The sequence below is a fragment of the Rhinatrema bivittatum genome, chromosome 4 (assembly GCF_901001135.1).
Source record: "Rhinatrema bivittatum chromosome 4, aRhiBiv1.1, whole genome shotgun sequence".
Lineage (NCBI taxonomy): Eukaryota > Metazoa > Chordata > Amphibia > Gymnophiona > Rhinatrematidae > Rhinatrema > Rhinatrema bivittatum.
This window is the reverse complement of record NC_042618.1, coordinates 127,886,287-127,912,578: the sequence shown is the minus strand read 5'-3', so window position 1 is coordinate 127,912,578 and position 26,292 is coordinate 127,886,287. Positions and strand designations below refer to the sequence as shown.

The window sequence follows — 26,292 nt, the reverse complement described above, 5'->3', positions numbered from 1 at the left end:
GGAGCAGCACTTACTATCATAAGAAACTTGCTGGGCAGCCTGATAGACCAGATGGTCTTTTTCTTGCCATTATTACTATGTTATGCTACTATATTAATCACTAGGGATGTGAATCGTTTTTTGACGATTTAAAATATCGTCTGATATATTTTAAATCGTCAAAAATCATTAGGGCCACGATACAATACCAATTCCCCCGATTTATCGTCAAAAATCGTAAATCGGGGGAAGGGGGAGGGCAGGAAAACCGGCACACTAAAACCCCCTAAAACCCACCCCCGACCCTTTAAATTAAATCCCCCACATTCCTGAACCCCCCCCCCCCCCCCCCAAATGCCTTAAATTACCCTGGGGTCCAGCGGCAGTCCGTAGCTAAATCGGGGGAAGGGGGAGGGCAGGAAAACCGGCACACTAAAACCCCCTAAAACCCACCCCCGACCCTTTAAATTAAATCCCCACCCTCCTGAACCCCCCCAAATGCCTTAAATTACCCTGGGGTCCAGCGGCGGTCCGTAGCTAAATCGGGGGAAGGGGGAGGGCAGGAAAACCGGCACACTAAAACCCCCTAAAACCCACCCCCGATCCTTTAAATTAAATCCCCCCACCCTCCCGAACCCCCCCCAAATGCCTGATATTACCCTGGGGTCCAGCGGCGGTCCAAAACGGTCTCCTGCTATTGAATCGCGTTGTTTTCAGCCGGCGCCATTTTGCAAAATGGCCGCCGCAAAATGGCGGCGGCCATAGACCAACACGATTCGACTGCAAGAGGTCATTCTGGACCCCCGCTGGACTTTTGGCAGTCTTGTGGGGGTCAGGAGGCCCCCCCCAAGCTGGCCAAAAGTCCCTGGGGGTCCAGCGGGGGTCTGGGAGCGATCTCCTGCCGCGAATCGTTTTCCGTACGGAAAATGGCGCCGGCAGGAGATCGAGTGCAGGAGGTCGTTCAGCGGGGGTCCGGAACCCTCGCTGAACGATTGTCCTGCAGTCGATTTCCTGCCGGCTCCATTTTCTGTACGGAAAACGATTCGCGGCAGGAGATCGCTCCCAGACCCCCGCTGGACCCCCAGGGACTTTTGGCCAGCTTGGGGGGGCCTCCTGACCCCCACAAGACTTGCCAAAAGGTCCATGCGGGGGTCCGGAACGACCCTCTTGCAGTCGAATCGTGTTGGGTCTATGGCCGCCACCATTTTGCGGAGGCCATTTTGCAAAATGGCGGCGGCCATTTTGCAAAATGGCGCCGGCTGAAGACAACGCGATTCAATAGCAGGAGACCGTTTCAGACCGCCGCTGGACCCCAGGGTAATTTAAGGCATTTGGGGGGGTTCAGGAGGGTGGGGGGATTTAATTTAAAGGGTCAGGGGTGGGTTTTAGTGTGCCGGTTTTCCTGCCCTCCCCCTTCCCCCGATTTAGCTACGGACCGCCGCTGGACCCCAGGGTAATTTAAGGCATTCGGGAGGGTGGGGGATTTAATTTAAAGGGTCGGGGTGGGTTTTTTTAGGGGGTTTTAGTGTGCCGGTTCACGATTTTAACGATTTTCACGATACTCTAAACACCCAACAGCGACAATACGATTCCCTCCCCCTCCCAGCTGAAATCGATCGTTTAAGACAATCGAGGACACAATTCACATCTCTATTAATCACTGGTCAGAGAAAAACCTCCTTTATAAATCATTTATTAGTACAAATCATACGAAACTTCTGAGTTATTTTCTTATGATTTTTAATTATCATTTAAATAGGATAGGCTTATGCTGTTTTGGTTATGATTGCTTAGATGTTCCATATTAAATTATCTGGAAATTAAAGTTCCATATTTCCATCTTCCTTCAAATAGACCCCAGCTGTAAGACCAACAAAAGTCACATTGGCCAGCATTTCTCATGAAGTTACTTCAGGGCTTCTCCTAAACAGAAAGACAAAGTTGAAAATATTCACCAATATATGATATGTCTTATCTAAATATATCTACGTTCATCATTTTATAGACTCATGAATCAAAATCTCTTCTTCTAGAGCTATACCACTCTTCAAATCCTTAAATAAAGGCTCAAGCTGATGCAGTCTTGCCAACTTTTTATGAAAACAGATTATTTAAATTAACATGGGAAGCAATCAAAAGTAGAATAAATTGCACTTCACATTGATTGGTTACAATCTTAAACCATTCAGAAAAAGAGTCTCCATTCAATCACTGCTTTGAATTTGGTTCTCATTTCACCTTTTCAATGTGGTCTGGTTTGTTTACAGCTTGCGGGTTTGGATCCAGAAGTAGTGTTCGGAGTGATTGGGTTAAGTCACTCCTGGCATGGGCACCTTGCTGGTTATGGCAGAGATACACCCCCTCTCTGTGCAATGATGAATAATTATATATTTGCTGTTATGCTCCTCGACTCTGGAGGCTGGGGTCGAGCCTGTTTCACCCACCTCTGCAGCGGCTCATTGGTCTTGGGGCTGCCGAGGCGGGGTTGGAGGATGCGGCTGGTTTCCCTCGGGCCTGCTTCAAGACCAAGAGGCCTTCCCTCGTGGCTGAGACGCTGCCGCTGCCAAAGCTCCACCCCTGACATCGCCTAGACGTGCTTGGCGATGTCAGCTGTCGTTTTAAAGGAGCCAGTGTGAGAATTACCCAGGACGGCCTCGGAAGTTCCCCACCTCTGTTTGGGTATTTACCTGCTCATTTGCTGACTTACTTTGAGTTAGCAACGATTGGACTCTCCGGTCTAGCTACTCTGCCACTTTCTGCTGCCGCTGGAAGCTCTCTCTCTCTCTCTCTACCCTCCGGGGTTCTACTAACTTGGGTACCCTGCTCCTCGGGGGCCCTTTGCTTCTTTCCAGGTGCCTATCCAGTATCCAGGTACTCACTCCTCGAGGGCCTGTGTTGTCTACCTTGGTGCCTGCTACCATTACTTCTACCTGCTGGCAACTCTACCATTACAGCTACAAGAGTTGTGAGTAATCCAACATCTATCAGGCTGTCTCTCCTACAGCTCCTCTTTGGCAACCTGCATTGGAGTTCCCTACACCACCATTGTGGGACGGGTCTCCTCAGCTGAGGACCCAAGACTGCTGCTGTAGGAATCTACTCACTACTGCCGACTCTGGTGAACTCTACAAGCTGTATAATAAAACTATCTCTGTGTTTGTGCATTTGAGTCTAGCCTGGTACTGTAGTTCCCCGTGGGGCTCCTCCCCATGGGAGTGGCCATCTCCGCAGCACCTAAGAATCTACCAAACACTTCAAAACCATAACATTTGTATCTTGCTGGGTCGTGGCAGAGAGACGTAGACTTTGGGGGGGGGGGGGGGGGGGGGGGGAGACAACAAGATTTTGCAGTAGTTATTGGTTGTTGCTGCTCAGATACTGCTATGTGTTAATAAGCTGCAGCTTTTTGACCTCCAAGGATTGTCTGCATTTTGTTGGAATAGTTTGTTCTGTATAAGAGGATGGGTGGAGTGAAATGGATGGTGCTGGATATTCATGTTATCACAAAGATTTTTGAAAAATGTTACTAACATATTCAGAGCCCTCTGAGCTAGTACAGACCCAGTATCCCAGCATGATGGTGGTGGGGAGGGCACTAAACTGCTGAGCGTGCAATATTTGCGATTTGACCAACTGAGGTCTTGGCTGCTCTGCGAAATAAAGATCCTGGGACAGTTTTACAGATGTATAACTGCATTCATCCTACTGTCATGGCTGAATTCCAGCTTAAAGTGCTCAGTCCAGCACTTAGTGACATTTCCTTTCAGAGAGAATAAAATTAGGTTTCACAGAATCTCTGCCCTGGTCCATTGTATCTGTCCCTTGTAACTGTGTGCTTTGGGTAAAAGTACTATGCAGATGAAACAAAGTACAAAATGAGACAGAGTGTGGTAGCATTTTTGCTGAATTAACTGATACCAAGCAGAGTAGTGGAATCTAGACTTAAGCACTTCTTTTCAGGTCACTGAGCCCCAGGCCCATAACTAATTCAGTATGAATAATAAATACAAGCCATGGGGGGATGCAGTGTATTTCCTTTTATTCAAGCTTCTGTCTCTATAAGCATTGCCTAAATAATAATTTGATTATTTTGCATTCATGTACTGTAACTTAATTAACCTTTTCTCATATATTCAGGTTAACCTTATTATATTTTGCTTTGCAATAATTAGTGTGAAAGGTATGCTAAATAAAAAAGGAATTATTGCAAACTGAGTATCGAGTTGGACAAATTATCACGTTCTGCCTTGTTCCACTTTGCATGTTAGACACAATGAACTGGAACATATGTAAATTATTTGATTCAGAAGTTCCTTAAATAGTTTGAAATGATTCAGTTAATTGGCTACAGTATCTGAAGTCATGTATTTCTGTGTTAGTATTTTTGGTCCAGTTATTCAAATTTGTCCAGTGCAATTAGATATATTATCCTATTGAAAAATAAAAAAGGATGAGATTGACATAATTGGCATTATAGAGACTTGGTTGGAAGGAGGATAATCAATGGGACAGTGCTATCTCAGGGTACAAATTATATCGAAATGATAGGAAAGATCGGCTTGGTGGGGGGTGTGGCACTTTATGCTCTGGAGGGTAGAGAGTTCCAACAGGGATAAAGAAAATACAAGAGACTAAATGCTCAGTAGAATCTATATGGGTAGAAATTAGGGATGTGAATTGTTTTTTGACGATTTTAAAAAATTGTCAAATAATTTTTAAATCGTCAAAAATCGTTAGAGTGCACGATACAATACAAATTCCCCCCGATTTATTGTCAAAAAACGTTAAATCTGGCACGGTCCAGCGGGGTCCCTGCGAGGGAGTTCTTCCTCCCTGCTGGTGGGCTGTCTGGCCTGCCTCGCTCAAAATGGTGCCGATAGCCTCTGACCTACTATGTCACAGGGGCTACCGGTGCATTGGACAGCCCCTGTCACATGGTAGGAGCACAAGATGGCGCCGATGGCCATGTGACAGGGGCTGACCAATGGCTGGAAGCAGGCGTAACTTTGCGCGTGCCGGCCAGCTGCCCCACTCCAATGTTCCGGTCCCGGGACTGGTCTGGAGGCCGCGGCCACGCCCCGGAACACCCCCTGGCTGAAACCCACGCCCGCGGTGCCGCCCCCAAAATGCCGCGTCACTCCGGGCACGCCCCCGACACCCACCCCCGACCCGCCCCTCCATGCAAGCGCCGGGGACTTACGCGCATCCTGGGGCTTGCGGCGCGCAGCCGAGCCTATGCAAAATAGCTCGGCGCGTGCAGGGGGGGGGTTTTTGGGGTAGGTTTTCGGGGAGTGAACGGCTCGATACCCCTTTGAAAATCTACCCGTATATGTTGCGTGTTCTAGAGTTGGCAAACCAGACAATCTCTATATCTGTATACCCACAATACTGTATACCCACAATACTGTATACCAACAGCATTGTGAAATTAACCATATTCGAAATTGCACTTTCTCTTTTCTTTCTTTTCCATTTAACCAGACTGAGCCACAGCAACGCGTGGCCAGGTACAGCTAGTATGTAATAAAAATTACCAATAGAGTGTGTGTTATGTTAGTGTGTAATAATTTCATAACTTTTTATTTTCTATTTTTAACACAATAGTTTTTAATAGGTCATGTACATTCAAAATGTAGATGGAAGTAAAAAACAAAATATCCTGTGTTATTTCATCAATTATGTATTTCATATGTAGCAAACTATAAACTGATTATTAAATTGTCAAAATTACATTTATTTGCAATAACAAATGCAAGATTACCTGTATGTGTGGCAGATAAAATTATATTATCCCAATAAGCATTTTGTGCTTTCTCCTCTTAGAAAAACCACAGTTCCTTAAATAAGAAAAGCTTATAGCAGCTTATAAACTCATCCCAGCATAGTCTTTAAAAGCATTGTGTATGCACTGCTAAAGTGATAGAAAACAGTTGTATCTCGATTTTTTACCACAATGTTTAATCATTTAAACTAATTTATACCTAGTCTAAACCTAAAGTATATCACATAAAAGAATTGTATGATACAGATACTAGATGTCTTATGATATCGCTGTCAAAGATAAAGTAACCGGGGTTTGTTTATTTGATTGCCTTATAGTCAATACTATCTTGATAAAACTGTGAACAGTCTTGTTACTCCTTTTGTTTCTCACCTGTGGCTATGCTTGAACAACTTCCGTTTTGTTTTATTAAACAGCAAATAATACCACTACATCACACAAAGAAAAGACACCATGCTAGTGTGCGGACCCCGGTTTGTAACCAGGCATTGCAAATGGAGTGTGGTGTGTGGGGGGGGGGGACAGAGCTGCACACTTACCATACAGCTGAAGGGTGGAGTCGTCCCCAGCCTCAGGGATGATGTCGCATCACGCCACTGAGGTCATCATTACAGTGGCTGCACCCGGTGTGACACCACTGTGCTGATGCCTCTGAGCATGCGCAGTATCAGCCAAAGAGAAGGGCCTTGGTGCGGATGGGAGGAGTCTGGGGTGAGCCAGGCTAATGGGCGGGCTGGGAGGCAGTGTGAAGGAAGTAGGTGTGGGCTAATGGGCCCTGCAGTGATGCCCATTGGGGTGATTTAAAGTTTGGGGGGTGGGGCCATATGGGGAGCACAGGGAGCTCGAACTGACTGCCCGTGAGGCTGACTCTTTGTTTCCTGACTCCACAGCTGCTTGCCTGCTTAATGGTGAATGCTTCCCCCCTTCCTTAGCTTGCCCTGCTCATATTAATTAATAAAGAAAAGTTACCATTCAGTGAGGATTGGCTTTCATTGGCTGCAATTGGGCATTAAAAAAAAAAGTGAAATCGGACTACAGAAGAGAGAGGGCACACAATGTTTTGTCCTTCCTGCACACACATAACAAAAAAAAAAAAATTAAATATACAGACTCACTTGATTGGCTATGCAAACAAGGGTGCAGGAGTTAGAGCAACCATACCCCACATATCCAAATCGATGTCCTCAGTCCATCAGGCTGTCGGAAGGTGGTTGCTGGGGTAGCCCTACATGCTGAGGAATCAGTGAGTGTACTGCCTGTTGCTCCTTCTCATGGCAGAGGCAAATGGGGCGGGTCAAGCGGGCCGCTGAGGAGGAAGAGGTGGTCAGTCCAGCACCACTGCTAAGGGCATACATGAGGAGGAGATGCAGCACATGGCTTTGAGCACAGTGGGGGGAGCAGGGCATGGGCCGAGCGGGAAGATGAAGCCTGTAGGTGACAGCAACCCATGGGTTCAGCAATCGACTCTCTAGCTGTTGGCATGGATGCCTGTTCTGGGTGACCAAGAATGGCCCCACCGCGGAAGTCTTACCCCTGCCGGGGAGTGGGTGGGGTCCAGTTGGGGGAACTCAACTGAGCAGTTACCCAGTGCTCCCTATCCAGCACCAGCTGGTCATGCCCCCAGCCTGGAGGCCACTGGAAACTATGCCCCAGGTGGTGCTTGCCATTATCTAGCTCAGGGCCCCTCTTCTTTTATCCTAACCTCCCATCATAGGGTTGGCCCAGTGGGCCCATCCCAACACCGGGGTCCTGGGCTCCCATGACAGCCTCATGGTCTCAGTACCCAGGCCCGCAAGTTCGGTCAACCGCTGTCATCCCATTGCCACATGGGGAGGTATACCTAGATCCAGTGATGGTCCCGGCAGCAGGGGGCGCTACAGATCCAGAGATGCCCTCAACTTGAAACCCAGCCATTGAGCCTCCCATGGACCTGTCAATATCCACACAGGTGGAGGGTGAATCTATCAGCATGGCAAAACCATACACTGGGCTTTTTGGGACATAAGCACATACTCAAGGGCAGAAGGTGCTCTCACAGCTCAGAGTTCTCTGGTTGTCGGTGTCCTCATCTGCCTCTTTTGGCTTTCAGGGGGTCTTTGGTGTCTGCGGATCAGGGAACATAGCCACAGCAAACATGAGCCTTCCAATTCAAAACACCACCAAGCAGCTGTGGCAGGATGATATCCAATACTTGAGGCACCAGATTAGACGCCGTCAGTATGTAGACATCTTTATTTTGCTAGAATCATGCAGGAAGCAAGATGACTCAAGGAAAAGGCCTAGGCAGCACAAATCCCCAGCTGGCCCTAGGAAGATAATGAGTCACATTAACAATTGGGTGCATTACTTAGCTCGCTTGGCATCGATAGCGGGCAGGGCTGATCCTTCTCAGCACCTGGCCACGTGGCCCTATTTAGACATGATTGTCAGCAGCCATTCAGTGCCCGAAGGATTTGTCTGGCTTAACTACGATGAGTAGTTAAGGAGAGGGAAAACCAGCAGGAAAAGCTGTAATAATGCCTCTGTACAAGTGATTAGTGAGACCTCTTCTGAAGTAATTGTTTCTAGTTCTGGAGGTCATACCTTTGGGGAAAAAAAAAGATAGAATAACTGTAGTCCAGGGAAAGGCTTTCATCATGCAGTACCTGCACCAAAAGCCCTAAGACATGAGACCTAAGGAAAGGACCCAATTATATATATAGTTGAGAAGAGGAAAAAAAAGATAGAATAAAGAAATTAACATACCTGAAAGGTATAGCTTTTACACAAGAAGCAAATATTTTTCAGTGGAAAGGACATTGTAGCATAAAAATGTCATAGTATAAGAATTGAGTTCTGAATAGGGCTTGGTTTATTCATTTCTTTCTGAGGTGAATAGACCAAGCCTATAAAGGTGATGGCTGACTTCTCGCAATCCCTTACCTCTCATGATGGTGAGGAGTTATGGGGCAAGAATGCAAGATGTTTCATATCAGGGGGGTGGGGGGTATTTGCAAGGAATGAACTCATCCCCAGTGTTAACCAGCCCTTCATGTTGAGCTGATTAGCATGCAGGATTTTGCATAGTAATTTAGCACACCTTCATAGCGAGACTGAATGTTAGTGGGTATGCAAAAAAGTTACAATATTGCCCATTAGGAAAATATTTTAGAGTGCGCACTAAAACATTTTTAGCATGGGGCTTCAGTGCAGAGGCCTCCCATGTTGGACAATTTCCAAGAAATAATATCACACGTAATTTGTATTAAAAACTTTCTGTATTTTCTGCTGTGTCTTTAGTAAGAATTCTAGTATGTAGTAATTGAGTTGAACTCACTTGTGGGAGTACTTCTCACAAAAAAAAACAACCCTAAAATTAGTTACCAACACTTATATAACTCCAAAAAGTTTTCTGTCTTATCTTGCTGACCCTTTTTAAGAACATGAAGTAGAGTCAAGTCAGGACTGAAGCTGATTTGGTGAATCAGATCAAAGAAATGCAAATCTAATCAATCCCTTTTTAAGTCAAAATTAATGTGACTCTGGATACCCAAGCTGATTTACCCCCTAACTATTATCCCAATTTAAAAAGCATGGATCTAATCAAAGCATATCCTTATAGTCTAACACAGTCTAATTCAAAACCCCTATAGCAAAACACAAACATATGAAGTAGAGTATTTTGGAATACATCTCAGTTGCTTTTCAGCCCATGGGTATTGGTGTTGTTCAAGCACTCTTCTTGAAAATGTACCACATTATGCAAAAGATGCAGCTTGCCAAAGAGTTTTCTTTACATACGGTATATAACAAATTTGTGCTGGAAATCTTCTTAATCAGATAAACCTGAATTTCCAAGGAGATCCATAGTTCTAAATGTTTCTGCAATTTCTTTTGTGAAATAACAAGCATGCTGCAAATATTTAATGAGCAATGTAATAGCTTTAGAGCAGTTTCTTTAGAATCCACAAGAAGAAGAGAAATAGTGGATGCCATTCAAGGGGCTCTACTCAACAAATAATGATAGAGGCCATGAGATAGGGCGTGATACTTTGAGTTAGTGCTTACAAATGGGGGTACAGTGGAGAGCGGAGAATAAGACATATAAACAAACAGGCAAATGAACTTCAACACACAGCACAAAGTCACCAGATGCATTTTTGCATATTTTATTATTTTCTCCAAATTAACTACTAAGAATATAGATAATCAGTATAAAGTACAATAATTGTATGGTTACCCCTGGAGCCATATAAATGGACAAGATCCATGTCACCTATCATTTAATTTTATTAGTAAAACATGTAACCGAAATGTTATTGGCACTTTGTTAGAGATTTTTACCCAATCATGAATGTATGTGCCTCTCTGTAAACCATTGTAATGGTGCATGACTAAACGACGGTATATAAAAGTTTTAAACAAACAAACAAATAATAAATAATGTCTCTAATATCCAAGTAGGTGCTTACCTAAGCCCCAGTGATCATTAGACGGTATAGTTCAATATAGCAGACAAGATGGAGAGAAGTCACATAAAGATCCAAGTTTTAGATTTCAGAAATATGGACTTAGGTAAAATGGGGACGTACCCTGAGGAGGTGCTAGAAAACTGCGAGAAGATGGGTAAGGTGGAACAACAGTGGGGCACAACACATACGAACAGAACAGTACACTCTTGTTAAGATTTGATGTCCTACGGAGTGAGAAAACTCACCCAAAGATGAGATTTGTACAATGTTCCTCAACCTAGTTTGTTGGGACTGCTCTACCGGGCCCTCCTCTCTCTCTCTCTAGTGGTTGTAGGTAGGAATTGCAACAATTGTGGTACTTACCACAAAGTGTGAAAAAGTTATTGCACTTTGTGGTAATACCTATGTGAAGAGCTAAGATAACACACTTTGCGATAAATAGGCTATTACCATAAAACACACCCCTTTTCCTATCGCATGCAATATTTAGTGCATTTTTGATAAATCCAGGCCTTAGTTTGCTGTTCATTAAAAAAGTCCCTGATGTACAACCAATGCTAATCTACATGAGCATAGATATATGCAACCCCATTGACAGAAAAGAATATATGGGAAGAACTAGGAAAACTGAGAGGGACAAGGTCATGGGGCTTGATGAGGTGCATCCAAGAAATAAGCAAACTGAGATGTGCTAGCGAGACTAGGGATGTGAATCGTTTTTTTGATGATTTAAAAAATTGTCAGATATTTTTTAAATCGTCAAAAATTGTTAGAGTGTGCGATACAATAGAAATTCCCCCGATTTATCGTGAAAAATCGTAAATCGGGATTTTCGGGGGGGAGGGCGGGGGAAAAACAGGCACACCAAAACAACCCCTATACCCACCCCGACCCTTTAAAAACTAACCCTTACCTTCCCCCACCCTCCCAAACCCCCCCAAAACTTTTTTACGAGTACCTGGTGGTCCAGTGGAAAGCCCTGGGACTGATCTCCCGCTCCTCGGGGCATCAGTGCCATTTTTGATGCCACTAATAAAAATGGCGCCGATGGCCCGATAAAAAAAACAAAACCACCGATCCTTTAAAAAATCGACCCCTTAGCTTCCCCCACCCTCCCGACCCCCCCAAAAAACGTTTTAAAATTACCTGGTGGTCCAGTGGGGGCGCGGGCAGCGATCTCCCACTCTCAGGCCATCAACTGCCACTAATAAAAATGGTGCCGATGGCCCTTTGCCCTTACCATGTGACCGGGTATCTGTGCCATTGGCCGGCCCCTGTCACATGGTAGGAGCACTGGATGGCCGCCATGGCCCGCACCATTTTTAAAGATGGCGCCGGCCATCCAATGCTCCTACCATGTGACAGGGGCCGGCCAATGGCACGGATACCCTGTCACATGGTAAGGCAAAGGGCCATCAGCGCCATTTTTATTAGCGCAGTCGATGGCCTGAGAGCGGGGAGATCGCTCCCCGCACCCCCACGGGACCACCAGGTAATTTTAAAATGTTTTTGGGGGGGGGTCGGGAGGGTGGGGGAAGCTAAGGGGTCGGTTTTTAAGGGTCGGGGTGGGTTTTTTGTTATCGGATCGAGCACAGCCAATAACAAAAACCCAATCGGGCTGGACGATAAAAATTTTAAGATTTGAATCGGAACCGGAACCGATCAGATTTCCGGTCCGATTCACATCTCTAAGCAAGACTGCCAATAAACCTGTTTTATAGATCCTTGGAAATGAGTTACGGCAAGGTTGGAGAAGAGTGGTTAGTTGGTCTCACGTCACAAAACTAGCAGCAGAGAGGAGGCTGGCAACTATAGGCCTCTTTAGCTTTACCTCATGGTAGGAAAATTAATGGAGATTTTGTTGAAGGAAAGGGTAGTGAATTATCTACAACTGTTGGGTTATTGGACCCGAGGGCAACATGATTTTACCAGAGGAAGACCCTGTCAAATGAATCTGATTGATTTCTTGATTGGGTGACTAGAGCATTAGATCAAGGAAGAGCACTCCAAATGGATTTCAGCAAAGCTTTTGATACAGCCCCTACATAGGAGACTCATGAATAAAATGAGAAGCCTGGAAGTGGGTGACAAATTGGTGAAATGAGCTCCATATTGGTTGACTGATCAGAGACTGTGTAATGGTAAATGGAACTTATACAGGAGAAAGGGCAGTGTTACGTGGAGTGCCTCAAGAATCAGTTTTGGGACCAATTCTATTCAATTATCTTCATGAGTGACTTTGCAGAGGGGATAGAAATAACAGTTTGGGCCGGATTTTAAAATGTTTACGCATGTCGGGCCTATTTCAAAAGGCCCGGCGACGTGCGTAAAGACCCTGGTCACGTGTAAGTCCCAGGGCTTTACTAAAGGGGCAGGGGCAGGTTCCCGGCACAGCGGTCACATTTGCCGCTGTGGCCGGGGATCATGCGCTGGCAGTTGGCCGACGCACGCAACTTGCTCCTGCCCAGAGGAAGGCGCAAAAGGTAAAATAAAGGTTGGGGGGGATTAGAGTAGGGCTGGGGGGGGGGGGGGGGAAGGTTAGGGGAAGGGATTGGAAGGTAAGGCTAGAGGGAAGGGAAGTTCCCTCTCAGGCTGCTCCAATTTTGGAGCCGCCCTGGAGGGAATGGGGGGAAGGCAGCGTGGCTTGGCACGTGCAAGGTGCACAATTGTTAGGGGTGTGCATTCGTTTTGAACTTAATGGAAAAACGCAACTTATTTTTTTTTTTAACTTAAAAAAAAAGATGAGGCTTAAACGATCGGATTCCAACTTATTCAACATAGCTATGTTGAATACGTTGGGAATCGCGATTGTTGATCTAAATAAAAATTTAAACCCCCTCACCCTCCTTAATCCCCCCCCCAAGACTTACCAAAGCTGGCCAAAAGTTCCGTGAGGGTCCGGGAGCGACGCGTGGGGAATCACGTGACGTCCGCGTCACGTCGGAGTGACGCGGCGTCACGTGATTCCCCTCGGGTTCGCTCCTGGAAACCTCGTTGGCCCAAAAGGCACTTTTGGCCAGCTTGGGGGGGTCAGGAGGCCCAAAAGGCACTTTTGGCCAGCTTGGGGGGGGTCAGGAGGCCCCCCCAAGCTGGCCAAAAGTTCCTTTTGAGCCCATCGAGGGGTCTGGGAGCGAACCCGAGGGGAATCACGTGACGCCGCGTCACTCTGATGTGGCGCCGACGTCACGTGATTCCCCTCGGTTCGCTCCCGGAACCCTCGTTGGGCCCAAAAGGCACTTTTGGCCAGCTTGGGTGGGTCAGGAGGGCCCCCCCAAGCTGGCCAAAAGTTCCTTTTGAGCCCAACGAGGGGTCCGGGAGCGAACCCGAGGGGAATCACGTGACGCCGCATCACTCCGACGTGACGCCGACGTCACGTGCTCCTTGCAAAGGAGTTCAGGAATGGCGTCCTGACCCCGCTGGACCACCAGGGAGTTTTGGTAAGTCTTGGGGGGGGGGGGGGGGGATTAAGGCGGGTGAGGGGTTTAAATTTTTATTTGCACATATGGACATAGACTCAACTTATGGAATTCTCCATATGTCCATATTGACCGCAAATGGGACCCCCCATTCGACTTATGGACTTATGAACTTAAACTTTTGGTCTGCACATCCCTAACAATTGTGCACCCTCTTGCGCACGCCAAGCCATGTTTGTGTGCACCTGCGCGCACATGTTATAAAATCGGGAGTACATGTGCACGCACCGGTTAGCGCTCGCACATGTACACCCGTGCGCAACCTTAAAAATCTACCTCTTTGTCTTTTTTCAGATGACACTAAGATTTGCAACAAAGAGGACATGCTTAAAGGAGTAGAGAGAATGAAAAGTGATTTAAAAACGGTTGACGTGGGGTTGAAGGTTCGGCAGTTGGGATTCAATATAGAGTCATGCATTTGGAATGCAGTAATCCAAAAGTACTGTATGAGATGGAGGGTGAGACTAATGTCTCATGGACTGAGAGAGGGACTTTGAGACAATAGTGTCTGGCCAAGAAGAATGTGACAAGGTAGTGGCAAAGTCAGAGGAATGTTGTGCTGCATAGAAAGAGAAATAACCAGCAGGGGAAGGAGGAGACAGGATGGAAATGGTCCAGAGAAAAATGACCAAAATGGAGTAGAGCCACATCAAAAGCCATATGAGATGAGACTGAAGGATCTGAATATGCATGCACTGGTGGAGAGGAGTTGTGTTCAGATATGAGACAGACCATCAAATACCTGAAAGGTATTAATAATGTACAAACATCAAACCTTTCCTGCTGGAAAGGAAACTGCAGAACTAGGGGTCATAAACTCTAGGGGGGGAGGGACAACTCAGAACCAACATCAGGAAATATTTCTTCATAGAGAGGGTGATGGATGCATGGAATGCTGTCCCGGAAGAGGGGGTGAAGATGAGAACAGTCATGGCATTCAAAAAGGCATAGAATAAACAATGAGGATCCCTACTGGCTAGAGGATGGAAATGACAAAATAAGATAACCTACGTTAATTTTAAGTGTAACACTTCTGCAGAGGGGTAACCTGCATGAAGTGACAGTCACTACCACCTTTAACAGAAGTCATGGGACAACTTGCACGAAACAGCAGTTAATAAGTAGGCATGGGGGTAAGATGAATAGAACCACAGTTAGTTACTACTCTTAACAGAAGGCATGGGGGTAACTTGCACAGTACGGCAGTTCCCACCAAAAGCAACTTGCTGGACAGACTGGATGATCCATTTTGGTCTTTATCTGCCGACATTTACTATGTCACTGTATTACTGTGTTTCCTTATTCTTTCCTCAGTGCCATGTATTTGTTTAGTAATATGCATCATATGGAATGAGGAGGCGAGGAACCGCCTCAGTAGCAACAACATCTTGAAGCTTCCTTAATATTAGGTCTTTATTTGTCTCTAGACTTACTTGAAAGTAATAAACATCACTGATTTGCCATCATGTGCATCACCCAAAGAGTCCTCAGTCAGCTTAAGCTGGTTGCCATCTGTTGTTTCCCAGCGAGCCTCTACAGAATGTGTATGAACTGGGTTGATAATGAATGGGAGAATTGTCAGAGGTTGTTGAAATGAGCAGTAAATTGTTATCTTAAATAGCCCAGAGCAATTAAGGGAGCTTTGCTTTACTTGAGTGGCACATCTTTTGGCATTAATGGATAAAATGGCTTGCATGAACAACATCCTCAATAATAGATTTACATAATTTTCATTTCCAGTGTCAATTCACAATCTGCTTATTGTTTGCCTACCACCACCCTTTAAAATGTGATTTTACTCTAAGTGATAGTTTGAATTTGGGAGAGCGGAATGCCTATTTTCTGTATGAACATAAAGTATGCACAAAATTGGGTTATATATAGGGCTTCTGATTTTAGGTGTTTTATAAACTGAAACATAGAAATGACAGCAGAAGAAGACCAAATGGCCCATCCAGTCTGCCCAGCAAGCTTTCACACTTATTTCTCTCATACTTATCTGTTACTTACTCTGACCGCTGAGGTCAGGGAAAATTGCAAATTTAATTAAGATTTCTGGGGATAGCAAAATCTGTGTTTATTTTTGTTTTTGCAGCACACATGCTATTGTTACGTACCTTTTCTGGTTAAATCAAATACATACATTTGTGCAACTGAGGAGTCATTAGAACAGAAAAGGCACAAAAACAAAGCAAAGTAGCCAAAGGAAACATGAGAGAATACTGGGGGAAGTGGAGTTTTCTGGTGTTAATCTAATGAACAGCTATTTTATTTATTATTTTGCATTGGGGAGTGGGGGAGGGGGAGGGGGGGATCATGATTCATTGATTAAAACCTAAAATCAGAAGCCCTAGTTATAGGCAGACTTTAATGTGCACAACCCTTATGCAATTTTATAACAAGTCATTTACATAAATACACTTGTGTTTTATGTTTGTAAATGTCGTTGAAAATTACCCCCATAATACTATTTTGATACGGTAGTAGACAAGTAAATGTTTTTAAATCCTGGACCGGATTTAAATTTAAATGCAGCAGGTGTACAGAAGATGATGAATTTGAAAGTGAGTGACAACATTGGCGACTGATGAAATGTATTTAAATATATATTACATCTCTAATAGGAAAGACACAATATGATTTAAGAAAAAACACCTTGTGAACAAAGCTGAGTGGAGAAAACATCAATTGGCCAGTCTTATAAAAGGTGATATTGCATGCCTGGCAGTGTCCTTCAATTGACCTCCTATTTTTCCAAAAGCTAGAAAAATATTTAGCCCAGAGCTCTTTGTTAATGATGTATTGCAATGGTGGAACAACTCAGAAAGATCAGGTGGTTTGCATGAAACAAGTACTTGTTGGATAGTCACTGATGTACTCAGACTCATAAAAACGTAAGAACATGCCATGCTGGGTCAGACCAAGGGTCCATCGAGCCCAGCATCCTGTTTCCAACAGTGGCCAATCCAGGCTACAATACCTGGCAAATACCCAAATAGTAAGTAGATTCCATGCTACTGATGCCAGTAATAGCAGAGGCCATTCCCTAAGTCGACTTGATTAATAGAGTTAATGGACTTCTCTTCCAAGATCTTATCCAAACCTTTTTTAAACTCAGCTACACTAACTGCACTAACCACATCTTCTGGCAACAAATTACAGAGCTTAATTGTGTGTTGAATGAGAAAGAATTTTCTCCGATTAGTTTTAAATGTGCTACTTGCTAAATTCATGGAGGATGAGCTCTGCTGTTTTTGATTAGTGGCATGGAAAGACCGGTCCTGAGAAAACCTCCTGTGACACAATGGTTGTAAGCTGCTGTCAATTCTTGTTAGAGATCTGACAGTGTTCTGTCATGGTAGTACTGTTGAGACATGGTAAAAATTAGCTGCTTAATTCACTCTTAGTGGCAGATTTTCAAAGGGTTACGCGCATAACATATGCGCTTAAAACCCCTGAGAAGCTGCCCCAAGCTGCCTCTGCACACGCCGAGCCTATCTAGCATAGGCTCGGCGGCACGCGCAAGCCCCGGGACGCGCGTATATCCCGGGCTTCGAAAAAGGGGCGTTCCGGGGGTGGAGCCGTGGGTGGGGCGCCGGCCTGGGGGCGTTCTGGGGGCGGGACTGAGGCCTCCAGAACAGCTGCCGTGCCGGGGGATGGCGCGCCGGCAGCTGATTGGCACGCGCAAGTTGCGCCTGCCCAGAGGCAGGCATAGCTTGCCCGATAAAGGTCAGGAGGGGGTTTTAGATAGGGCAGGGGGGTGGTTAGATAGGGGAAGGGAGGGGAAGGTGCGGGGGGGGGGGGGGGGTTGAAGGAAAGTTCTCTCCGAGGCCGATCTGATTTAGGAGCGGTTTTGGAGGAAACGGAGGAAGGCTGTGCGGCTCAGCGTGCGCAAATTGCACAATTGTGCACTCCCTTGCGCGCGCCGACCCTGGATTTTATAACATGCGCGCAGCAGCGCACGCATGTTATAAAATCGGGCGTAGATTTGTTTGCGCCGGGTTGCGCGAACAAATCTATGCCCTCGCGCAGGTTTAAAGATCTGCCCCTTAGTGTCTCAACAGTGTATTCATGCCAATACCAATATGGACCACCACCTCATCTTCAGTTCTGTTCTTTCTGGGTGTGATTTAGAAAACCATTTTACCATAGATAGAGAATGGAAGGAAGTCCTTGACAAAGTGGACCCATTTTGTAGAGAACCTCAGAGCTATAGAAACACCTGCTTCTGCAAACATACTACCATTTTTCGTTATCAATCCTTAACTGAATACGCTTGTGGCTAATTTTAAAGAACAGAATACAACACCTGAAAGTTAGTTGCAAGTATACGAAATTACTCTACTAAAAAGGTTTCATCTACAACTTGATTATTGACCTTTCCTTCAAAGTATATAATTAAAAACAGCTTTCTTGGGTTGGCCCCAATAATTCTGTTATAGTACTGTTGTACAGCAAATTCATCTTGAGCAAATGAGCAGTGGGATAGTGGGAGAAGGGGGAAGTGTTACAGGAGTGATATATTCATGTTTCGTTTGAGAAGAATGCATTGCTTCCCCCCTTGACTTTAATAGAAAACAAATGACCAAATGAAAAAAAAGTTCAGGAGCAACCCCTGAGTGGCACTGAGAGATTCAATCTCAGTGGAGACCTCTCTTCTATCCCTTGGCCAAATGAGAGATTTTGAGTCACCTGGGCCCTTCATCTGTGAACAGGGCTTTAAATTAAGAAAACATTCTGTGCTGATAACAAACGTGATGCGGACAGTTACATGAATTGACCTCTTCTGACACATGTCCAAATATAATTTCCTTGCACATAGGACCAGCATTTTGTGATCCTTGTCTCTCAATTTATGGTAGGTTGCAAAATAACATTTCTCTTGATTCTTTTTCTTGGCTGTGTTTTGCCCTAAGCAAGTATCTTATCTATTTCATAAGGAAGTATTTTGGAAGGGAATAGCCAGCAAATTGCTCATGCATTAATTCACTTTGAGGATTTTATTGCACTTTTTACCCAGCAGTCAGAAAAAAATGGTTTTAGGAGCAGAATGTCAAAGCTTCAAACAATGCTACTGTATTTTCATTATATTCATTCACCTTTTGTAAAACCTAAGTCCTCTTCATTTCTATATGACTCTCAAGAGAGGGATTCCAGCCTGGAAAAAGAACAGGGATTAGAAGATAAGGCTTGTTAAAGATAAGGTAGCTCTTTGTTTTACAGTGGGGAAATTTAACATTTCAATAAGGATTAATCATAGGGATGTGTGCATAAAAAAAATGTAGTTTGGGCTGGTTCATTTGATTTGTTTGACTTGATGATTTATTTTGTTCAGTTGGGGGTCCTCAACATTTAATTTGTTTATTTTTTCATTTGTAAATTGTTTTCTATTAAAGTCAATGCACAAGATGGTGCCGACCGTCCATTGCTCCTACCATGTGACAGGGGCCGACCAATGGCACCGGTAGCCCCTGTGACATAATAAGGGCAAAGGCTATCGGTGCCATTTTGAATAGTGGCAGCTGACCGCCCGAGTGCAGGAGAATGCTCTAGGACCCCTGCTGGACCACCAGGGACTTTTGGCAAGTCTTGGGGGGGGGGTCAGGAGGGTGGGGGGATGTAGTTAATTAAATTTAAAGGGTTGGGATGGGTTTTTTTTCAACTTTAATGGGAAACGAATACCATATGTAACTAATGGACGAATCGGGGTCCCCCTAAAATGGATGCAACAGATTTGGGTCCCGAAGAATATGAATACCAAATCGGATGAATCTATCCCTGCTGCACATCCCTACTCTTTCCTGTATTGCATCCACACTGCCCTTCTGGTATTCCTGTTCCTGCACCATAGCCACCAGTGTCGCCTTCCATTAAATTAAACTGTTGGAATAGAAGATGATTCTCCCTTTTACCCATGGGTCAGATAGTGTGACTAGCATGTAAGTATCCAGCTGGGTGAGGGGTTTGAGCCTAATAGCACTTGCTGCTATTAGGAGTCCATGGATAGCAATATCTCTGATGCCTATCCCTTTTTCTGCCAGAAACCATCTAACTTCTTGTCCAGGATATTACACTGGGGACAACTTTACCTAAGGTGGCTCTTGTGGCACTGAGTTCCTCTGTGGCATCCTTGTAGTGTTTCAGGACCATCTATATCATGTGTAGTCAATCATGATGTCCCAGGGACAATGGGATCTACAATTATCTTGTTGCTAGAAACAGATCATAAAGAACTCTCCATTGCTCCACTAACTTGTACAATATCAGATACAATTGAATTCCACCTGGTGCCTACTTTTTGAATAAATGGGTAAAGAGGTCCCCCCCACTGCCTCCTGACTTTCAAGGAGCACCTGCCCACCCTTCATGCTCCAGTGAAAATGCCTGCTATTTTCCTGCACCTCTCTATCAGTTCTTTTAGGACTAAGCTGCCACATTTCTTTTTGGCTCCCAGGGCATCCTTTTACTGCAAGGTACACCAAGCATACAAAGCAATGGACCTCATTATACACCCCATCTTCCACTGCCTTTTTTCATGTTAGCACCACTGTTTGAAAAAAAAAAAAAAAAGAAACAGGAACAACAGGCATGTCTCTCTGCTTTAACTAAATAAAAAACTCAACAAGGTAGTTGAAGAGTGAAAGACAGGAAATCGTTTTTTTTACATTATTCTAGTTTTCATCCAATGTCCTTGAAGGACAATTTTGCTTTTCCCAATTTTTAAGAATCTATAGAGCCCAAGATGGCATGCTGTAAAGCACTGTGAATTTGCCTGAGCAATTTTCCTTTTCCTTTTCTCATTCTTCATGGTGAATAATGCAAAGGGAGATTTGTGGGGGGTTCCCCCTACTCACCCCCAGTCTATTCTGATGTGTCAGGCTGTGATATTGGAGTTCCTTCAGCCTCTTTCATCTTCTCTGGGAACAATCTCCACTGCTGCTGTGACTGAGGGTACAGTGCACTGGTTTGGGTTGAATGCCGAGGTATCCCTAAGTCCTGATACCAGAGTTCTTCCTCCCCAGCACTCTCCACATCGGTGTTGCAGGTTTGTGTTGAAGTTCCTACTGGTTGTGGTCTGAATGAAGACACAAGGGGTCAGCTACAACCGAATATACAGCATCAGAAGTTTGGTGGTTTTAGGAACATGCAACATGTGGTCAGTGGAGGTGATGAAGACAGGGAAGGTATAGAAACAGGATTCCATGCTGGGGCTGGGCTTCTCACTCCTCTGTGACTTTGATATTAGTGCAAGAACAAGGTATGATTGTTACAGGTTCTCAGATAAGACCTTGCACTCCCAAGCACTCTCTTGTCACTAAGGAGCAATGTATTAGTGTGTTATTTTGCCCTTTATGAGAGAAAAATACTCTCATAATAGTTATGATTTGTTTATAATGATTGCATGCAGTTTTGTGTTGTTGAGAAACAGTTCTTGCTTCATATTTCACAGCCCCCACCTTTTTCCCCTCAGTGCTACAGAAAGTACAACTTAGATTCCATTATTGTACTCTAGGCCGGCACATAGTCTGTTAGGGAGTACTTCATATTTTTGCTAAGAAAGATAACACAGACACGCTGAGGTAGATCTTAAAAAATTACGCGCACATGTACTTTTGTTCGCACCGGTGGTGCGAACAAAAGTACGTCGGATTTTATAAGATATGCGTGTAGCCGCACGTATCTTATAAAATCCAGGGTCAGTGCGCACAAGGCTGCTCAAAATCGGCAGCCTGCGCGCGCCGAGCCACGCAGCCTGCCTCCGTTCCCCCACGTCCCCCCACCTTCCCTCCCTTCCCCTATCTAACCCACCCCCCAGCCCTACCTAAATTCCCCCCTACCTTTGTTGTGCAAGTTATGTCTGCTTGAGGCAGGCGTAACTTGCGCGCGCCGCCTCGGCATCCCCCAGCATAGGCTGCAGTGCCGGGGTACTCAGGACCACCCTCCCAGCCCGCCCTGGAACCGTCGCCACGCCCCTCGACCCGTCCCCGACAGCCCCTTGACCCCGGCCATGCCCCGGCCACACCCCCGGCCTGCCAACACACCCCCTGGACACGCCCCCTCCCGCCCCTTTTACAAAGCCCCGGGACTTACATGCGTCCCGGGGCTTTGTGCGCGCCGGCAGCCTATGCAAAATAGGCGTGCCAGCGCAGGGCTTTTAAAATCTACTCCACAGTGTGGGATGTTTGTTAGCTCTTTCATTTCCTTTTGCTAAAAGAGGCAAATCTTACTGCCTACTTACTTCCTTCTCTTTCTCTAAGCTTCAAGGTCATGAGCACAAAATGAAGATACAACTTAATTAAAAGCATAACACCGCTACTTGCATGAAGCCAGCTATCATATTAAGAGTTACTTTATCGCAGCACAAGTTGTTTCAGCAAAAAGTGAGCGCTGAAGCCTCTGGCAAATGCCCAGGACAAAATGTATTAGGTTTAGGGTAAGTAAAAGGCTAGTGGTCAATATATGGTGAAGCAGTAAACAAAGAAAAAGAAGTCCACCAACTTAGAAAACATAAGAAGTAAGTTTTTCTTAGCAATAGCATGGCATTATTTCAGGAAGTTAAACAAAGAGATCACTTCTGAGCATGTGTAGAAAAAAAAGGGCATATAACCACAGTGCACGTTATGCCAGATTCCTTGTTGAGAGAGCTGACACTGAACAGATAGCATGGCAAATCTCAGTCTGATAGCGATCTACAGTACTGACATATCTCCAACTGAGAACTTGCTTAGCTGACCCACCATTTGGGAAGGCTGGAGACTCTTTTCCAGGGAAAGGTGACAGCTTCGCTAGGCGTTTGTATATAATTATACCCCATTAATTGGGGAATTTACTCTTGCTTATTGTGCTGATTTATTGTATATATTTTGTTTTGTTATTTCTCTCAGGTGTTCTTATAAGCACCTGTGTTGTACATATATTATACAGAAAACTATATTTTTACATTGTTTCACAAAAGTGAGTGTTGTTATTCTCCTAATTTGTTTGTGTAATACAGGTTACGAAGTAAATGCCACATACTATAGAATAACCCACAAGCAATTGTTGGATTCTTTTACAACCATTATAAATAATATTTGCACTAGGACTTAATCTGAAGAGGTTTCTGTGTTGGCTCAGTCTGAATAGTTAAAAACATTTACAAACAAAAAAAAATTGTAGAATGATTTCTTTTCAGGTTTCTCTTCTCCAAGATAAAAATGTGGATCACCACAGGCTGGGAAATCTGGAAAAATCTTTGAGAATTCTGAATCTGTTCATTTTTAATTTCCTAGTGGTTCTATGCTATCCCCTGCTGAATTATTCAAAACATATATCCTTAGTCTATCACATGGTGGTTTGCCTTTTAAAACAGAAAGCTTTTTATCTTCCAAGTGGATGAGGATGTGAAATCAGAGATACCGTCAAGATGAGGTTAACCAAGATAATGTACATTCTGTAAAACTAAAATCAACTGTAGTGGGTGAAGCAGAAAGGGGCTACGTTATTAGTATCCTTTAACTCACTACAAGCTTGAGATTTGGCCTTTAGATTGTTTTTTCAAAGTGTTCATTTTTGTTTATGGGGTTTAAAGTTTGGATAGTTCTGTATTTTTCCAGAGCTACCCAGAAGAGAAGGAAAAATGTTTCTTGTTATATGTAATGAGGTTGCGGATATGGGGGCTGATTATTTTTTTATATTTTCCCAATAAATGTTATATTTCCTAAAGAGAAATGTATCTTTTGTGAGCCTTCACAGCTTCACTCTTTTATTGATTCCAGAGTCTTCAGTAGTGGAGGGTCTCTGCTTAAAGTGTTGGGTGTAGGGTTTGGTTTGGGTATGTGGGGTTATATTCTGATTATTTATATTATGATGATATGTCCTCCTGGAAGAAATTTCTTCTTTTCATTATGCTCCATGTTTGAGGGTCTCCTCTATATATGTATAGGTCTGAATATAGCCATAAGCTTGTTTATTGTTTGCTTAAGTTTTATTTTCTTTATGGGTTTATTGACTTGCTTTTTGTTTTGTTTTTTTTCCTTGCGAGTGTAAACTTATGAAAAGCATAAAGAAAGAATAAAGAAATAATCTGTAGAAATTGAACAAATGTTCAAGATTTTCAGTATTGATCACAGTTGCTATCATTTAAATTAATACAAAGAGGGTACCTGTTTTCATGTCAAGAAAGGCTTACAAAAGAGCTCTTTTTTTTTTCTAACAGAGAATTATTGTAGTCTTCCAATGTGTTACAACATTCACAAAATGCATCACAAATATCCAAGATTATTAAGAAACATTGGTCAGTATTAGAATTGCACTCATCGGTACCTGTGACATAGTGAGGGCAAAGGCGATCGGCGCCATTTGGAGTACTGGCATCGGACGGCCGGCATGCAGGAGGTCGTTCCCGGACCCCCGCTGGACTTTTGGCAAGTCTTGTGGGGGTCATGAGGCCCCCCAAGCTGGCCAAAAGTCCCTGTGGGTCCAACGGGGGTCCCGGAGCGACCTCCTGCATGCCGGCCGTCCAAAATGCACGCCGGACTCAAAATGGCGCCAATAGCCTTTGCCCATACTATGTCACAGGGGCTACCGGTGCCATTGGTCAGCCCCTGTCAGATGGTAGGAGCACAAGATGGTGCCGATGGCCATGTGACAGGGGCTGACCAATGGCACCGGTAGCTCCTGTGACAAAAGCTAACGGCATCATGATGAAACCAGTACTGAGGGTGTGAATGCAGGGGATGGTTTCCTGGACCCCCCGCTGGACCACCAGGGAGTTTTGGTAAGCCTTGGGGGGGTTCAGGAGGGTGGGGGGCTTGTTTAAATTTGTATTTAGGTGCCTTATAATTCGGGGAAGATTCGTGTATTCGTGGGGAATCGCGATACTTTTCACTTCCCCACGAATACTACGAATAGTGCAATATACATTGTGGATCGCCAATACGGCGAAAACGAATGCACACCTCTACTTTTTTGCACCTCTCATGATGCTTTGTGGTCTTCATGCCAGTTTTTTTACTTGTTTTCACCTTCTATCACTAGCTGGGAAGGTGGGGCTTCTGATAACTTTTTATGCTGTGCCACCCTTTTGCCATTGTTGTTAGTGCCCTTGCCTTATTTTTCTAGTCTTGGAGTAATCTGGCCAGTCTTGCTGCTGTTTTACCTCTTAGATGGTTCCTTAGAAACTCTTGCCATGCTGGTAATGGTTTGCCTCACTGTGAGTCCTTGGGATCTTCATTCCACTTTTGATGTCACATTGACATTGTCTTGAATCTTTGACATGCCTTTACCCTTGTGATGAATTGCAGGAGGATCTTGTGAGATTGGAAGATTGGGCTTCCAAATGGCAGATGAAATTTAACGTGGACAAAGTGATGCACATAGGGAAAAATAACTCTTGCTGTAGTTACATAATGTTAGGTTCTATCTTAGGCATTTACCACCTTGGAAAGAGATCTAGGCATCATAGTGGATAATACATTGAAATCATCAGCCCAGTGTGCTGTGGCAATTAAAAAAGCAAACAGAATGTTAGGAATTATTAAGAAGGAAAAGGAAAATAAAAAGGAGGATATCATAATGCCTCTGTATCACTCCATGGTGAGACTGCACCTTGAATACTATGTGCAGTTCTGGTCACCGCATCTCAAAAAGGATATAGCTGTACTGGAGAAAGTGCAGAGAAGGGCGATCAAAGTGAGAAGTGGCATGGAAAGGCTGCCCTATAAGGAAAGGCTAAAGAAGTTAGCTCTGTTCGGTTTGGAAAAGAGATGACTGAGGGGGGATATGATAGAAGTCTACAAAATCATGAAAGGACTTGAACAAATTAATGTAAATCAGGTATTTACTCTCTCAGATAATAGAAGAACCAGGGGGCATTCCATGAAGTTAGCAAGTAGCTCATTTAAAACAAAGTGAAGAAAATTCTTTTTCATTCAGTGCATAGTTAAGCTCTGGAATTCATTACCAGAGGATGTGGTTACAACAGTTAGTGTAAATGGATACATTCCTAGAGGATAAATCCATAAACTGCTATGATGGTAATTAATAAGCAATAATAGCTTGTGTTCTATCTAATGTTTGGGTACTTGACATGTACTTATGACTTGGTTTGGCCACTGTTGGAAACAGGAGGATACCAGGCTTGATGGTGGTCTGACCCAGTATGGGCATATCTCTTATGTTCATGTGTTATGTTCCTCACCAGTTTAATTGGAAATGAATTAGAAAATCCCAATTTTGAGCCCCAAGAAGCTGCATTGCTTCCCCTGTTGAGTAATGAATTAATAAAGTGAGGAAACATTCTGAATCTCCCCAATAAAAGAATGTTTGCTCTGCCACAATGCATCATACTCAGCAGAGTGGCAGATATGGAAATTCACCCAGACTGACCATTTCTCTACCCTATACATGGAACACCTCCACCAGAACTGCTCCACGACAATAGATTCCTGACTGGATGCAGTTGCATGTCTTCTACCTCCACTACTGGTATCAAGGTACAGCAGAGGAGGATACTATAACATGGGTTCAGAGAACAGCAGTTCACAAGTTCGGCTTCCATTGTCATCTGCCACTTGTGGCCTGGGAGTACTGAGCTAGGCAATCAGAAGCATCAACCGTAGAT

General features: G+C 44.4%; 1 long non-coding RNA gene across 1 annotated transcript in view; it reads right to left on the bottom strand.

The window, feature by feature from the left end:
• Positions 1 to 1,745: 1,745 nt before the first annotated feature.
• Positions 1,746 to 26,292, bottom strand: part of LOC115089394 — a 68,277-nt gene continuing 43,730 nt past the window's right edge. Inside the window, exons 2-4 of the long non-coding RNA XR_003856084.1 lie at positions 20,543 to 20,763; positions 18,788 to 18,846; positions 1,746 to 1,902 (exon numbers count right to left, since the gene is read on the bottom strand). This is a non-coding gene — a long non-coding RNA (uncharacterized LOC115089394). The remainder of the gene's footprint in view (positions 1,903 to 18,787; positions 18,847 to 20,542; positions 20,764 to 26,292) is intronic.